The sequence below is a fragment of the Felis catus genome, chromosome A1, assembly GCF_018350175.1.
Source record: "Felis catus isolate Fca126 chromosome A1, F.catus_Fca126_mat1.0, whole genome shotgun sequence".
Lineage (NCBI taxonomy): Eukaryota > Metazoa > Chordata > Mammalia > Carnivora > Felidae > Felis > Felis catus.
Window position 1 is genome coordinate 15,751,488 of NC_058368.1, and position 12,942 is coordinate 15,764,429.

Here is a 12,942-nt window from a genome sequence, read left to right on the forward strand (position 1 = left end):
CTTTACAAAAACGTAGCAATATCTAAATAAAGAAAACATGTATATGGTACCAAGGGAAACAAAAGAATCCAACACATAGAAGGGCATACCATGATCATGGATGAGAACATGTGTTGACAGTATCAAAAAATCAATTCTCCCTAAAATTAATCTTTAAATTTAGTACCCTACTGATAGAAATATCAAAATAATTTTCCATTGAACCAGACAAGCTAATTTTTAGAGTTAATATTGAAAAATAAAGAACCAAAAGAACCAGGAAAATTCTAAGAATGAGGAATGACTAGCCTTAGAGGATTTAATATACATTATAAAGCTATAGTAATTAAAACTACAGTACTAGAAAATGAATAGATAAGTCCATGAACCAGAAAGGAAAAGCCAGAAACACACACACCACACAAATATGGATATTTAGAATATGACAAAGATGATGTTTTTAAGTAGTGGGTAAAAACTGAATTCATAAATGCTGTGGGACATCTGGGTAGCCACATGGAAACCAAATTAAGTTGAACCTGGGCCTCATACTGAAAAGTAGGATATATTTCAGATACATCAAAGATTTAAGTGTAAAATATCAGGAATAATTAAAAAACTTTTTTAATGTTTATTTATTTTTGAGATAGAGAGAGAGAATGACTGGGGGAGGGACAGAAAGAGAGGAAGATACAGAATCTGAAGCAGGCTCCAGGCTCTGTACTGTCAGCACAGAGCCCAATGTGGGGCTTGAACCCACAAACTGTGAGATCATGACCTGAGCTGAAGTCGGACACTCAACCGACTGAGCCACCCAGGTGGCCCAGGAATAATTTTTAAAATTACCTCAAGGAAAACATAAGTACACAAAATCTAGAAGAAAAGATAGATCAATTTGACAACAATTTTTTTAAAAAACTGTGTAGAGAGAGGGGTGCCTGGGTGGCTCAGTTTGTTAAGCATCCGACTCTTGATTTCAGCTCAGGCCATGATCTCATGGTTTATGAGATCAAGCTCTGCGTTGGGCTCTGTGCTGTCAGCACAGAGCCTGCTGGGGATTCTCTCTCTCTCCCTCTCTCTCTGCCCCTCCCCTCGTCTTAAAATGAACTTAATTCTTTTTTTAAATTTTAACAAAAACCCAAGCATTTTCAAAATTAAAAGACAAATATATTGGGGGGAAATATTGGTAATTTATATTACAGACAAAAGGATTACTTCCAAAATGCTAAAGTACTCCTACAAACTATTATAAAAGTACCCAACTCAGTTGGAAAAATGGCAAAGTCTATGAACAGACTGTTCATAAAACAGGAAGTGAAAACTGCTCTTAAACAATTGAAAACATCCTCAATCACACTTAAGAGCAAGGCGAACAGTGTTTACTATATGGTGCCTACACACTCTACAGGCAGCAATGTGACAAATGATCAAAACTACAAATATACATATAATCTGACCCACCAATTCCACCACCAGGAATTTTCCTGTAAATAAACTTGTATATGTGGGAAAGGACTTTCATTCAGGGTTAATCATTTCAGTATTGCTTCTAGCAGCAAAGCAATCCTGTAGATCTATCCAAAGGCATTAGTTATGATATTGTGCAAGCATAAGGAAGCACTCTGCTATATAAATGTGGCTCAGTCTCCAAGGTACATCATTAAGTGGAAACAACAGAATAGTAATAGTGTTACAATCTGCATTTTTAAATAAAGAATACTAGGGGCGCCTGGGTGGCGCAGTCGGTTAAGCATCCGACTTCAGCCAGGTCACGATCTCGCGGTCCGGGAGTTCGAGCCCCGCGTCAGGCTCTGGGCTGATGGCTCAGAGCCTGGAGCCTGTTTCCGATTCTGTGTCTCCCTCTCTCTCTGCCCCTCCCCCGTTCATGCTCTGTCTCTCTCTGTCCCAAAAATAAATAAACGTTGAAAAAAAAAAATTAAAAAAAAGAATACTTATAGCATCTTTCAGATGGATATGCAAGAAATAAATAATACTGGTTACTTCTGAGAGTAACTAAGTGACTAAGCTGAGCAATGAAGCGTGGGCCTCCTTTCACTGTTTTCTTTTTATACCATTTGAACTTTAAACCATTCACCAAAATAAACAAAATAAAAAAGTGCATATTGAAAAAAAAAAATTTGTCAAGCACGTAAATTTACACATAGTAAAACTTTATTATAAAGAGAAAAGTCATGTATAATCTCACTACCTAAAAGCAGCCACTGATAGTATTTCATATATTTTTTTTGTATTCTTTTTTTTCTCTGCATTTAAAACCATAGCTGAAATTCACCTATGTCATGTTCTTTTCCATTTAAAATAATCCAAAAATTTCTTATGTTCAAGTTCACTGTTTTGCATAAAAGTAGAGAGAATTGGAAAATGAAGCCCTCATGTACCCACAACGTGGTTCAACAATTATCAATACATTACAAAAAATTAAAAAAAAAACAAAACCCAATACATGGCCAACCTTGCTTCTTCTACAGCCCCTCATCACTACCCCACTCAACAAATTGGCTGATATTTCTTTTACCTGTGGGTTCCCCCTACTTTTTTTTTCTTATACTTATTTGTTGAAGAAACTATGTAACTTGTCTTGTAGACTTACCCAGGTTTTGGATTTTGTTGATTGTATCCACACTGGTGACATTTATCATGTTCCTCTGTTCCCAGTGTTCCCTGTAAACTGGTTGTTTGGGTTAGAAGCTTGATAAGATTCAAGTTTACTTTTCAAGAACTTATCATAGCAGTGTTGCATGTCCATCTTTCTTTTTTGTGTCAAGGGCAAGTGCAATATTATATTTCACCACAGAGATTTACCATACTTTCACTGTTTGTGTATGTGTTGACTATTTCTAATTTCATGTTTTCAGAAAGGGGCTCAAAAGAACATCTTTGGATATAAAACTCTAATTGTATTTTGGAGTTCCTTCTTTGGAAAAAGTCATACAAATAGAATACTAAGTTGAAAGTATGAGTGTTTTAAATATATATGAGCCAAATTATTCTTCAAAAAGCTCTTTATATTCCCACTAAATGGGTATAATATTGATTACCTCATCCAATCCTTGCCATTTCTAATTATTCTCATTTTAAATTTGCTAATTTTAAAAGGGAAAAATATAACCCTTTGTGATATAATTTCCTTTTCTTTTTTTAAATTAAATGTTTATTTATTTGAGAAAGAGAGAGAGAGGGAGAGAGAGAGAGAGAGAGAGAAAGGGAGGGAGTGGAGGAGGGGCAGAGAGAATGGGAGAGAGAGAATCCCAAGCAGGCTGTGAGATGTCAGTGCAAAGCTCAATGCAGAGCTTGATCTTACAACTGCAAAGTCACACCCTGAGCCAATACCAATAATCAGATGCTTAACTGAATGAGCCACCCAGGCACCCCTAATTTCCTTTTTTTTTTTTTAACGTTTATTTATTTTTGAGACAGAGAGAGACAGAGCATGAACGGGGGAGGGAGACACAGAATCCGAAACAGGCTCCAGGCTCTGAGCTGTCAGCACAGAGCCCGACGCGGGGCTCGAACTCACGGACCGCGAGATCATGACCTGAGCCGAAGTCGGCCGCCCAACCAACTGAGCCACCCAGGCGCCCCCCTAATTTCCTTTTTAATGAAAAGGTAAACTTTGGGAAATTTTACTGGCTATATTTTCTTTTGAAAATTATCTGTTATATATTTTGCCTACTATTTAGTAGTAGGAATAATTTCTTCCCTTCTTTTTCTGGCAGAGGTACTTTCCTCAGGAAGGGAGAGAAATGCTTGTCTTTATTTTATTTTTACTTACTTACGTATGTATGTACGTGTGTATGTTTTAGAGAGAGCATGAGCAGGGGAGAGGGGTAGGAAGAGAGAGAAAGAGAGCGAGAGAGAGAGAATCTTAAGCAGGCTCCGTGCTCAGTGCAGAGCCTGACACAGGGCTCAATCTCACAACCCTGGGATCATGTCCTGAGCCAAAATCAAGAGTCGGATGCCCAACTGACTGAGCCACCCAGGTAACCTGAGAATGCTTTTCTTAAAGAAGACCTATATAAAAAGTTCAAATAGTATATGGCAAATAAACTTCAACTTTAAACCCAAAAAGAACAGTAATGTTACCAAGCAATAGGAAAAAACAAAACAAAACAAACGGACCTCCTCCCACCTTTCAGAGACTAAATAGCATTAAAATGCCATTTAATTAAACAAAAACAAATAAAAACCAAAAGCTTTCATTTAAAATCTCCTAAAAGCTTTTAAGAGAATTTTGTTTATCTTCAGTTCTGGTGTAAGAACTGAATCCCTGGTACTAATGTCACTATCGCAAGGAATTCATCTAAACGGCTTTTAGAACAGTTAGTTATTCTTCAGGAAAAGATAGTCTTGTTTTAAAAACTGCTCATATTAGACAATGTATGTAAACATGGAGTCTCTTTCTTTTATGCCTCTTTCAGAGTATCACTAATTTTCTTGTAGTATTGAAAAAAATGAATATTTCAGTCACTGAATATTACAGCTAGCTTTTAAAAGTGGTAAATTGGTACCATATTGTCTTCTAGAAAGAAATGTTTAATCAGAACTCTGATACTTTTCCATTTAAGTATTTTCTCACAATTCACTGGGGAAAAGGAATAGACTAGAAGAATAGAATTGAAGAACTAGGTAGATCTAATTTATACTAACAATTATAAACAGTAACATTAGAATTAGCTCTGAGAATTAAGCATAAGGGCTAACGTTTATAATTAGAGATGATGGTTATTGAGTGCTGGACATAATGATAAACACTTGACATGCATTTTAAAACATTTTAATCATCACCTCAGGATTTCTTCCTTTTTTTAAATTAAATGTTCATTTCTTTGAGAGAGAGAGAGAGAGACAGAGAGAGAGAGAGAGAGAGAAAGGGAGGGAGTGGAGAAGGGGCAGAGATAATGGGAGAGAGAATTCCAAGCAGGCTCTGAGATGTCAGTGCAAAGCCCACTGACCATCACTGTCCATAGGCTCACTGTCCATATGTCAGTGGTGAGGAAAATGAGGTGGATGGATTAACTTGTCCAAGGTCACATGGAATTTGAACCTAGGTGCATTTGAATTCTGAACCCCAAATTAAGAAACCTACTGAAGTGGAAATGGAAATTGGCACAGGTACTCCATGAGGCAAACGTGACTCCAAATGAGATAGATACATAGAAATGAAGTTGAAACAATTTATGATGAAATCAGTCGTATTCATCCAATATGGGCAGAAATGGAAAACTTAGCATATAAAGCAAAGTACTGAGTTTAGAAAAATTTGTATTTATTAAAAAATTAAAAAAATCCTATACCCATTTTCCTCAAAAGCAATAAAGTTTCATTGTTAAAGATAAACAATAAAATTAAAGAAATATAAAAATTTGAAAAGATATCCATAATTCCACTATCCACAGACAATTCTATAGGTAGGTAACTAGATATAACTCTAGCTATCTATATATATCCAGATGTTTAAAATTTATTTTTTGGGGGTGGCTGGGTGGCTCAGTGGGTTAAGTATCTGACTCTTGATTTCATCTCAGGTCATGACCTCATGGTCCTGAGATGGAGTCTGCATCAGGCTCTGCACTGAGCGTGGAGCCTGCTGAAGATTCTCTTTTTCCCTCTCCTTTTGCCCCTCCCGCACTTGGGCACATGCTCATGCTCTCCGTCTCAAAAAAATTTTTTTCACCTAGTAGTATACAATGAATAGCATCCTTTATTATAATGAATTTAACCTGTGTAAAGTAATATTGAACACTTAAAATTGTTTCTAAGTTTTCCTTCTCTTTAAAAAACACTGCTATAATAAAAAATAAGCAAAAATCCTTGAAAATTTGTTTTTATACACATTCGTAATTATTTCCTTAAGATAAGTTTCTCAAAGCTGGGTTAAGAGATATGTATTACTGGATCAATGGATGTGAATTATTTAAACCTTTCGATTATTATTAAAAAAAATTTTTTTTTCAATGTTTATTTATTTTTGGGAGAAAGAGACACAGTGTGAGTGGGAAAGGGGCAGAGAGAGAGGGAGACACAGAATCCGAAGCAGGCTTCAGGCTCCAGGCTGTCAGCACAGAGCCTGACACGGGCTCAAACTCATGGGCCATGAGATCATGACCTGAGCTGAAGTCAGACGCTGAACCGACTGAGCCACCCAGGCACTCCTTGATTTTTTTTTTAAATTTTATTTATTTATTTTGAAAGAGAGAGAGCATGAATGGGGGAAGGGCAGAAAGAGAGGGAGACAGAGAATCCCAGGCAGGCTCCACACTGCCACTTTGGAACTTGATTCAGGGCTCAAACCGATGAACCAGGAGACCGTGACCCAAGCCAAAATCAAGAGTTGGACAATCAACTGAGCCACCTAGGCACCCAAACCTTTGATTCTTACTTTTAACTTGTTCTATAAAAATACTGTATCAAACTGCACACTCAACAAATAAATTTGGCAACAAAAGATGCCTAATTATTTTCCTCCTTTTAAATTAGTATATCTTCTCTTGACAATCATGAGGATATTAAATTTATGAAAATTTTATGTGGTCAGCAAAAATTATGGTTAACATCAAGATTTCAATCTTCTAGAACAAGGTTGGCAAACCATGATTTGTGGGCCAAAAACAGCCTGCTGCCTGTTTTTTCATGACCTATGAGCAAGAATGATTTTTCAAGTGTTGTTAAAAAAAGAGTATTGCAACAGGGACCACATGTGGTCTATGGAGCCTAAAATATTTACCCTCTGGTCCTTTAGAGAAAAAGTTTTGCTTTCTCTGTACTTAAGAGATATCCACTTTCAAGCCAGGTTGGTTGGCATTATATACCTGCTTTGATAGGCAGCTCTTGTCCTTCACAGGTGTGGGAAACATGCTTTGTGATCTGCTGAGACAGACTGTCCTGAAAGGTCAATTACATATACTCTTCCTCTTTTTACATTTTCAAAACTATCTTCTTAATTTTTCTTTTCTCCCTTGTTTGATTTTCAAAAAGATCTCACCAGAATGCTGGCTCTATAAAACAAATGATTTGGGAAGTTCAGGGATCTCTTTTGCATGCTTGGTCATCTGAGAGGGTGACACAAACATAAAGGCTCTTGAACCTGCCCATGGTCACAAAAAAAAAAAAAAAAAAAAAAGGAAATAATAATTGTCACATTCCTGTTTAAGGAAAAAGCCAAACCATGTATACATATATGAAGTTTGGGTGTGCCAAACCCACATTTTGGCCCAGGACTACTGAATTGAAGACAAAGGAACATTCAGGGCCACTAGGTAGCAACTGCTCCAGACTGAAGGGTGTGTTTGGGTGTGGGGTGGTGGTGGTGGTGGTGGTGGTTAATATCTGCCCTTATAGTTTTTGTCAATTCAGTTTTACTCCATATCTCTTTCATATGTTACCTTTAATCATTTGTGCCCTTCAAAACCTAAAAACTAAGTTTGTTGAAACTGTGTCTAAATGAGAATTTAAGATCCAAGTCATGGCCTGAGGAATGACTCTATGGTTAATAGAATGCAGACTTTTTGTCATCTATTTTACCTGTTCAGGAAGTTTTGATTCTATTGTGAACAGTTACTACTAAACAAGTGATCATCATATATTTTGGCTTAGAAAAATTATTGCAAACCCAAGCATATTTTATTAAAAGAGGTAACATAATTATTGGTTAAGAAATTGAAAAGCTGGAGCCAAATAGCCAAAGCAATCTTGAAAAAGAAAACCAAAGCAGGAGGCATCACAATCCCAGACTTCAAGCTATACGATAAAGCTGTAATCATCAAGACAGTATGGTATTGGCACAAGAACAGACATTCAGGTCAATGGAACAGAATAGAGAACCCAGATATGGACCCACAAACATATGGCCAACTAATCTTTGACAAGACAGGAAAGATTATCCAATGGAGTAAAGACAGTCTCTTCAGCAAGTGGTGCTGGGAAAACTGGACAGCGACATGCAGAAGAATGAACCTGGACCACTTTCTTACACCATACACAAAAATAAACTCAAAATGGATGAAAGACCTAAATGTAAGACAAGAAGCCATCAGAATCCTCGAGGACAAAGCAGGCAAAAACCTCTTTCATCTTGGCCGCGGCAATTTCTAACTCAACACGTCTCTGGAGGCAAGGGAAACAAAAACAAAAATGAACTACTGGGACCTCATCAAAATAAAAAGCTTCTGCACAGCAAAGGAGACAATCAGCAAAACTAAAAGGCAAGCAACAGAATGGGAGAAGATATTTGCAAACGACATATCAGATAAAGGATTAGTATCCAAAATCTATAAAGAACTTCTCAAAGTCAACACCCAAAAAACAATCCAGTGAAGAAATGGGCAAAAGACATGAATAGACACTTCTCCAAAGAAGACATCCAGATGGCCAACTGACACATGAAAAAAATGTTCAATATCACTCATCATCAGGGAAATACAGATCAAAACCACAATGAGATACCACCTTACACCTGTCAGAATGGCTAACATTAACAACTCAGGCCACAACAGATGTTGGTGAGGATGTGGAGAAAGAGGACCTCTTTTGCACTGCTGGTGGGAATGCTAGCTGGTGCAGCCAGCTGGAAAACAGTATGGAGCTTCCTCAAAAAATTAAAAATAGAACTACCCTACAATCTAGCAATTGCACTACTAGGTATTTATCCAAGGGATACAGGTGTGCTGTTTCGAAGGGACACATGCACTCAATGTTGACAGCACTATCAACAAAGTATGGAAAGAGCCCAATGTCCATCGATGGATGAATGGCTAAAGAAGATGTGATGTGTATATATACACACACACGCGTGCGCGCACACACACCACACACACACACACACACACACACAAACACACACGATGGAGTATTACTCAGCAATCAAAAAGAATGAAATCTTGCCATTTGCAACTATGTGGATGGAACTGGAGGGTATTATGCTAAGCGAAATTAGTCAGAGAAAGACAAATATCATATGACTTCACTCATATGAGGACTTTAAGAGACCAAACAGATGAACATATGGGAAGGGAAACAAAAATAATATAAAAACAGGGAGGGGGACAAAACATAAGAGACTCTTAAATATGGAGAACAAACAGAGGGTTATTGGAGGGGTTGTGGGAGGGGGGATGAGCTAAATGGGTAAGGGGCATTAAGAAATCTATTCCTGAAATCATTGTTGCACTATATGCTAACTAATTTGGATGTAAATTAAAAAAAAAAAAATTTTTTTAAAAAAAGGAAAAAAAAAAAGAAATTGAAAAGCTAGGATAAAAGCTTTGCACTTAAAGAAAAAAGATATACAGATAAAGTATTTGGAACTAAATGTAAATCCTATTTTATTTGTGTGTTACACAAAACTCTACCTAAATTACATATATTTAATTTAAAACCTTAAAAGACCTTCTTCAGAGAAGAAATTGCAAGCAACTTTTCTAAATTCATTAAGAATAATCTGACCAGAACTCTAAGAGGAATTAAAAGTACAAAGTAGTAGTTAATTTCTTTTTGTTGCAATTAAAAATAAAATCAACTGAAAAAACATTAGAAGCCATTACAAATGTTCTGGAGAGTCAACACAATGCTGTAAAAGACATTTAACTATTGTCTAGTAGATTAGTACTAGTGGGTTAGTATCTAGTGGGTTAGTCATGTGGTCATAACAGGACTTCACTACTTTGAAACCCATGTTCTTGTTTCCTTATTTTCAGAACTAGTTCTGAAAATTCTAGTCAATTTTTATTTGGGCTCAAGGGAATATATGCAAGCCACGTTTATCAGATTCGTGACTTAATTGAGAAGGGAACGGCAATTTCATTAAAGATGGAAAAAAAGCCCTACACCCTAAGAAACAGAGATCAAATATGCTGATGTTTAATAAAGAGCCACACTTCTGTTCCTAAATAAAACAAGGCAAAAGAAACACAGAAACAAAAATAACTGTGCCAGTTTGAGGATAGGGAGACAAGGTTCAATGGCAATGGCACTGCATATGAAAGAGTTGGCTACATGAGGTAATGATGTAAATGCAGTATAACCAGATCCATGCTAACTGAAGCATCTTCAGTGGAAAATGACCAGGATGATAACAAAAAGAAATATGCTGTTTGAAAATTGGAAGAACTATTGACAGCTTAGAATAGAGAAGACACATGGAAATCGCTTTAACTCTCCAAAAGGCTGTCACAAAGGAGAAGTAGACTATTTTGTGTAGCTATGAAAAACAGAACCAACCAAAGGGGATATCAAAAGGAGGCATATTTGCATTTAATGCAAAAGGGAACTCTGTAACTGAGTTGAGATACATGGGCTGCTTGGGCATCACTACAGCTATGCAAGCAAAGACTAAAAGATCACTTGGTAATTATAAAAAGTTTCCAATACTAGATAAATGACTGAATTAGCCCAAGGGTCTGTAATCTATAGGCTGTGGCCCAAATCTGGCCTGCTGCTTGGTTTTGTAAATAAAGTTTTATTGGAACACAGTATCTAGTATCTAGTATTAGTATCTAGTATTATCTAGGTCTGCTTTTGTGCTACAGTCAGGGTTGAGTAACAACAGACACTGTATGGCTTTGAAGCTGAAAATATTCACTCTGTGGGCCTTTACAGAAGAGGTCTGCCAACCTCTGAATTAGATAATCAAGATTTCTTCTAATTCCTCTATGAATGTTAGCTTCAGAGTACAAGTTTGCTGAGTAATGCCCGACTGTTTATGAGTTTTGTCATAATTATGAGTAGACAGCATCCCAATTCAAAAATAATTATTACTGAGTTGATCCAGACAGTGGATTTTAGAACTTTGTCACTTCTCTGCCTCCTTCAAAAAGAAATATATGATGCATATTGATTAAAATTCTTAATAAACTGAGTTCAAATTCATTCAAGTGAATTGTGATATACTCTTAAATAATTAGACATATTGTGAGGTGCTGTAGACCAAGGCTGTGAATTAAAAGTTTAATCATCATCAAATGCTTTCATTCTTTAAAACTCGATATTTACAGTAACAACGCAGTAAATTAGCTTATGACAATGAAAAGGATGGCATCAGAACTCCTTTCCTTTTCAGAGTTGTATATAGGGAATTGGGATTCACAGAAGGTTCAGATTTTTCTCCTGTTTATTGTTTGGTTCACCCTCTAACTTTGGCTAAATTATTTAATTTTTCTTTGCCCTACGTAGAATGACACAAAGTCAGCTGCAAACAACCTGACATCTTCCATCCTCCCTCCCACTCATGGCTCCCCCAAGCTAGAGGCATAATGCATTAGAAACATTTACCAAATCTTTGTCAGTTCTCTGGGAAGGACTAGGGGAGAACTGGGGAGAACTAGGATAATCCTCTTGACAATCATGAGGGTATTAAATTTATGAAAATTTTCTGTGGCGTCTCTTTTAATATCATTCTGTTGTTTTGTCCTCACTCTTTCAAACGCCTGTGTTGCTGAATTATTTTCATTATTTGTTCAGCAAAAATACTTTGGTATGAAGCTTTCTTTTTCTATAGTAATATGTTGGTATAGCTGACATTTATTTCATTTTGTCGTGACTAACATGGGTAGCACTTGTACAGTACAAGGGAATTTTCCTTGATACACAGGTATCCCCCGCTTTTCAAAAGTTCTTGTTAGGCCATGTTGCTTTTATAAAAGACTGACAGTAGCTGTGTCTTAAGGTGTCAGAAAAGCCTAAGGGTGGTTATTTTTTGGGTCAGGGAACATTCAAAAAAATTTTCCACATGAATTAATGGTAATTGCTTCTTTGCTTTATGCCATCTGGGCTTACGAATGAGAACACTCTGCTTCTGGATAGCAGGGGAAACCTGTACTTCTACCTTTGGTAGCCCCTGGTTTTCCCCTCTGAACTAGAGTTTCAAGGCCTGAATATTACACCTGGGGGAAGGAGGGAGCTCCCTTAGAGCTCAGTGTAGCTTTGGTGGGTTATATGGGTTCTTTGTTATTGTGAGATTTTGCCATGTCCTGTACAAGGATACACTCCACTGAGGAAGGGGTCTAATCACATGGATCTGTGCCCTAACTGAGCTTGAAGCCCTGAAACTGGCAAGCCCTAGCAGTTTTTCTTGCTGCGACTGAAATCCTGGGATACTGTGTGATAGCAGGTAGGTGTACTGATTAATGTTGTCCCAGGGTGCTTATTCAATGTCTCAGTCTGATTCTTTCCAGGTTGGGACTATTTGGTAAAAAGCTCAGAATGTGGTAAATTCGTCTTTCTCTAAATGACCTTTATTTTTATTTATTTGCGGCCGACTTCGGCTCGGGTCATGATCTCGCGGTCCATGAGTTCAAGCCCTGCATCGGGCACTGTGCTGACAGCTCAGAGCCTGGAGCCTGTTCAGATTCTGTGTCTCCCTCTCCCTGACCCTCCCCCGTTCATGCTCTGTCTCTCTCTGTCTCAAAAATAAATAAACATTAAAAAAAAATTAAAAAAAGAAAATAAAAATAAAGAGTGGAAATGGCACCAGGAGTTTTCTTTCTTTAACTTCCACTTTTTTTTTTTTTTTTTTAAATGAAACGTTGATACCTGCTTTATTCGTAATTGCCAAATGCTGGAAACAACCCAAATGTCCTTCAACAGTTGAATGGATAAACAAACTGTCATACACCCAAGCAATGGAATACTGCTGAGCAATTAAAAGGAACAAATTATTGATAAACATAGCAATATGGATGAATCTCAAATGCTGAATAAAAGTCTATCTCTACTTTTTGAAACTATGTCATGAAGGTGCACATGATCTTTACTGAGTGGTTCCTGCTTAGGTCTGTTTCATCAAAACCAAGTCTCTGTGATCCAGTTTCATTTCACATATTTACCTGGGAGGCTCCATCTATGCTTTTAAATAAAAGCCTTAGCTGAATATATAGATAATAAATATTAAAACTCTGATAGAAGGGATTGAAAATGGAGTGATATGGCCAGAATATTAAATAAGTAATT

At 36.9% G+C, this 12,942-nt stretch overlaps 1 protein-coding gene across 3 annotated transcripts in view; it reads right to left on the reverse strand.

Annotated features, from left to right (window-relative positions):
* Positions 1-12,942, reverse strand: part of ALG5 (ALG5 dolichyl-phosphate beta-glucosyltransferase) — a 43,886-nt gene that overhangs the window by 17,155 nt on the left and 13,789 nt on the right. The window lies entirely within an intron of this gene.